We start from the raw sequence: 5,643 nt of genomic DNA, 5'->3' as shown, positions 1-5,643 counted from the left end.
GGTCCGCTCCCAGGAAAGCGCTGGTGGGAAACGCAAGCTCTGCCGAGCTGGTTCCTGCGGAAAGGGACGGAACAGAAAGGAAGGGATGCGGGACAGCACCCTCTAGTGGGAGCGGCGTGGAATAACAGGGGTTGCTGAGCGGGTGTGGCGGGATGTTAATGCGGGATGTTAATGCGGGATGCTCGGGTAACGGTAAACAGAGGCTGTAATCGAGGAAGGGACGGGGGAACCTTCAGCCTTCTGGCAGCTGATTGGACTACAGCGCCCAGCAAGCAGGGCCAGGTGATCATGGGAGTTGTAGTCCATCAGCATGTGGTGGACCAAAGGGTCCTCACGCCTCCTGCAATATAGGTATTAGATCCAGTCGTGGCTGACTCTGGGGTTGCGGCGCTCATCTCGCTTTATTTGCCGAGGGAGCCGGTGTACAGCTTCCGGGTCATGTGACTAAGCCGCTTCTGGCGAACCGGAGCCGTGCACGGAAACGCTGTTTACCTTCCCGCCGGAGCGGTACCTATTTATCTACTTGCACTTTGACGTGCTTTCAAACTGCTAGGTTGGCAGGAACAGGGACCGAGCAATGGGAACTCACCCCGTCACGGGGATTCAAACTGCCGACCTTCTGATCGGCAAGTTCTAGGCTCTGTGGTGTAACCCACAGCACCACCCGCGTCCCTCTCCTGAAATATATTTACCACCAAACTCGGACGGGGTCTACTTCGGAATTCATTTGCTTTATTTATTAATTGGTCGCTTTTTCTTTTTTATCAAGAAAACAGACAGTAAGAGCTGTTTCTGTTGTTATAGAAAATAGGTGGGTTGGCTTTTGCTGCCCAACTCCCCAAGGCCCATGATTGGTCAGAGATGAGTGGATGGAGGCAGGACTCACTGAAAGCAAGGCAGATCCTTATTTATCTGTTGCAGCAGAATTCCCTCTCCTTGCAAGGAGGCAAGAGAGACCTACAATAAAGGTGTGCAAACCCCTATAAAGACTTTGAAACTTGCCCACCCTGTAGTCAACAACCGCCCCAAAAAGCATCATACATACATCACAGGAGGAGGCAGTCTTCCACAGAAATTTGAGAGTTGCTTCTCTCCTGTCTGCCAAGATACCTGATAATGCCTTACTGATTGCATTTTTTGGATAGCCTGGCCATTCCTTTGAGATGGCGTTACCAGGAAATTGGAAGGGGGCTGAAAGACGCCCCCCCACACGCACACCATGAGAAGAGCCTCCGCTGCATATTACCAAACTATTCACTCGTGCACATTTCCCAGCCTTTCACCTGTCAAAGGAAATCCTCTAGTGTCAAGAGAAAATAACAGCAACATATCTGCAAAGGCTTTGCATTGGCAAGGGAAGCTCAGCTCAGGAGTCTCTGACTCCCCGCTGAGCCCCAGGTCTCCAACAAAGGAAAACAAGGCAAAGTGTCAATACCAAATGTAGCGATTCACTGATAAATGAATTTATGTGCTGGCTCAATGGGAAAACTTTAGAAAATCATAATAAATCACTCGTTGTATCAATCTTCTCAGTTCCAATGGTATTTAGGACCCAGGGAAGTGAGGTATAAGGGGAGGGATGAGTGAGCCCACCATAATCCCGGAGGTGTACAGTCACATCTGCAGGGCCTTCCCAAGGAGTCATGGCCAGTGATATCCTGCCCCAAGAGTGTCAGATAGATAACCATCTCAATCACAATGCCTACCAGCCCCATAGTGGGATGAAGCTGTTATAAGAATTTTAAGGTCATATGTGTGTGTGTGTGTGTGTGTGTGTGTGTGTGTGTGTGTGTATTCAGGACTGTATATATAAACCACATGTCTGAAAATCCGCAGATTAGGTCCTGAACAAATTGACCTCAAATATTTTTCTGCAAGGTCAAGGTGGGAAACCTCCCGATTTTCTCTTTCCTCACAAATCCTGTCCTCACCAATCCCATCTTAAGGGCACATTCAAGACATGAACAGGGTGTGAGCCTGTGACTTGTGACCTAGATTCAGGAATTAAGTAGTTATAATAACAAAAGAGTGGCCAAAATCCAGATAATGCAATTAGGTAACTTGCCAGACAGGTGATAAACAACACACTCAGATTTCTGCTGTAGTTCACCTGCCCCTTCTCTGATGTACGTATGATGTTTTGGGGGTGGTCTTGGGATACACCCCTTCTGTGGTGTATGTATGATGTTTCTGGGGGTGGTCTTGGACTCCAGGGCGGGCAACTTAAAATGTCTATATAAGGGCTTGCATGCATGGCTTGGGGTTATCCTCCTCTCTCCTGCGTGTGGGTCAGCACCCTGTTGCAACAGTTAATAAAGATCATGCTTACTAGCTGCTTTGCTTCTCAATATTCTCTGGTTGGTCTCTGTTATTTTATCCTACCAATAGAGAACCTACAAAAGGACTTTATATGGGCTCCTGGATACCCCATAATGGAAAAGGAACAGGGTTTTTTTCTTATATCAAAGCCCAGTCAAGACAAAGGGGTGTATTTGACTTGACTCAGGGACTTGGAAACTATAAATACTTTCCTTTGTACTGTGATGGAGTAAGTATGAAAGACTATATTTGAGTGACGGGCATGCCTGGATCTCAGGTTCTACCTGAGACCACACCTTTACTGTAACATATCTATGATGTCTTGATGATTTATCCTGAGATGTATTGTGGGAAACTTTGAAATATGGATGTAACCCATTGATTCTCTCTGCTTCTCCTGTGTTGTAGTTTGGAGTCTTGTTGCAACAAAAAAGATTGGGCCTCCTGGCCACTGGTTTGCTTCGGTTTCTTGACTGTAGTCTTGTTTGACCTTCCAACCTAAGCCTGCAGAACTCACTACTGCAATATTAAATACTTTAGTTCCTGAATCTCCTTTTTACAAATTTACACCTTACTGAAAGTCTGCTCAGCTTAGCAGAAACTTGCCAGGCTGAATCTGCAGGGAGGATTTGCAAGTGAAAAGACAATTGGAAAGTTTCTCCCATCCTCCTGCTGCAGAGAAATATTTGAGGTCCTTTGGGGAGAGTCCAAATGGCTTCAGGATTGCTCTCCTGTACTATTTTAGACACGTGGTTTATGTATGTGTGTTTGCATTTATGAACATTTATTCTATATTTGAGACCTCAGAATTCTTATAACACTGTGCTTATGAATCAGTTACTTTGAGGTGCATTTTTAACCAGCTCTTCAGCCCGGCTTACATACCAGATTGAAACCAGTCCCTACGCACAGGGTTGCAATGCAAAATACACAGCACACAAGGCAAGATGGATGGGGAGGAAAGAGGAAACATTCCTCCCAAAGGAGCAAATTCTCAGAGAGCCGTTCTTATAAGTTAGGGAAACATTTTGGCCGTAGGAGGTGCTTGAGGGAAGGGCCCTGCTTCCCATCATTCCTGCTGAGGCAGCCTGATAGAATGGCTGTTTCTGTGTGGCATTTGAAGACCTGGTGGTTATAAGAATCTTAAGGTCTTATATATAATAGATGTCCATAAATGTACCAAGCAAACACATATATAAATATATGAACCACATGTCTGAAACCCACAAAAAAACAACTCCTAAAGCCATTTTTACTCTTTCAGTCACCTCAAATATTTCTCTACAAGGTGGAAGGAAATGCAGAAGCCTCCCTATTGTCCCATTTGTTCACAAATCCTGTCTTAAGGGTGCGTTTGTGTATGAATAGGAGCCTGTGGTTTTGTGCTAAATGGGCAGATGAAGGCACTGGCTTATTTATTCCTTAGGTATGTACTTGCAAAACATACACACCCACCAGTGTTCAAGATTCAGGTAGGTAGCCATGTTGGTGTGATGCAGTCGAAAAAAATTGTCCAGTAGCACGCACGTTAGAGACCAGCTAAGTTTGTTCTAGGTGTAAGCTTTCATGTGCATGGACACTTCAGATATCTGAAGAACTGTGCATGTACATGAAAGCTTATACCCAGGACAAACTTACCGTAGTTGGTCTCTAAGGTGCTACTCCACCAATATTCAAATTATGTTTTATTGTGTTGTGCTTCATTTTATGGTGGATTGTATGTGAAATTTTGAAAAACAAAACGCCATTATGGATGTCCAGCCAAACATCCCCACTCTCAACAAATAACCCTTGCAGCTGCAACAAAGATTAAACTGCCAAGTGGGCAGATGGGGGAATGATGAGTGCAGATTTGAGGCTGTTTGGGCTAATGGGACTAGTTTCTTCTGGCTAATGGCTGTGTAGCCAGGCACACAAAAAAAACCCCTCATCTCTTCTATTTCTCTACTCCCCTTGAGACTGGAAACATGAGAGAGGTTGGTGGTTACTGCCTCTTGCCATTTTTAAAACCCAGATAGGTGAGAGCGCATCTAGGTGCATTCTCCCTTCCTTGGCCTAGCAAAGTGGGTTTTTTAATATTCCAGGGCCATCTCAGGCTCTAGGCCAGGGGTGTCCAACTCCCAAAAGACAGTGATCTACTCACAGTGCTATAAACTGGCAGTGATCTATCCCCATTTTTGGGGGGTTCAGGTCCAAGTTGAGCTTTTTTTTTAGGAAGGAGGAAAGCCCTGTTTTTGGGGGGTGCAGGGCAAAAATGTTGAACTTTTTTTTAGGGGAGCCAGAGTTGTTGAGCTTCTTTGGGGGGAGCCAGTGATCTACCACAGACGTCCACTGATCACGATCTACCTGTTGGACGTGCCTGCTCTAGGCGATTGAGGAAAATATTCTGCTGATTACTGAAATGAGGCAGCGAGGGCATAACTGCACTTTCCTCATGTTTGTTATGTCAGAACCATAGCAAGTTCTGTGGATCAGCTGCATAGCATCTGCCTTGCATGCTAAAAGCCCCAGCATCTCCAGGTAAGGCTGAGAGAGACCCATTGCCTGAAACCCTGGTGAGCTGCTGCCTGCCAGTGTAGACAGTACTGAGCTAGATGGACCAAGGCCTGACTCAGTATAAGGCAGACACCTATGTTCCAGAATCATTAATACAAATGTAGGTTATTGCTGGATATTAATGAATCTGATGCTAGTGATGAGCCAGATACTGCACAGTGCTTCTGCAGAATCTTCCACGGATGACACAAGCACTTCCCCACCCTGTCGTTTTTCCTCAGAGATTCCTCAGAGGCTTGCCTTGTCCGGGATTCTGCCAAATCTGGAGATGATGTTGTGCTCAGGTGGGGCCTCCTCCTAAGCCCCATAGTGACATTTTGCCTTGGAACGTGGCAGGTAAATGCAAACGCTGAATCTGAGGCTTGCTCTGTGAAGCCTCTACCCCCCCACCCCATTGTTTAAAGTTTTATCTTAGATGTAAATTATATAACATTTAAAATAACTTGTCACTTCCTATACTTCCAGTCAGTCATTTCCTACAATATTAAGAATAAGTCCTCTTCAAGACATTGTGTGAATTGTAGGTGGGAACAAACTTTGCTGACTATTAATGAATTCTATAAATGAATGACATAACAAAAGAAATAATTTTTTTGCAGTGCATCTCATGAGTTCGGTATGGTGATTTAGTTTTTCAGATAGGACTACCTGCTGTACTCTTATCTAGCCATTTATTATGTGACAGTCCATTTATGTTCTTCCAGTGGGTCGCTAGTACTGATCTGGCTGCTCTACAATTCTACGTAGAAGGACATAAACTCCACAATT

The sequence above is a fragment of the Podarcis bocagei genome (genome assembly GCF_964188305.1).
Source record: "Podarcis bocagei genome assembly, chromosome: Z".
NCBI lineage: Eukaryota > Metazoa > Chordata > Lepidosauria > Squamata > Lacertidae > Podarcis > Podarcis bocagei.
This window is presented reverse-complemented; position numbering follows the sequence as displayed.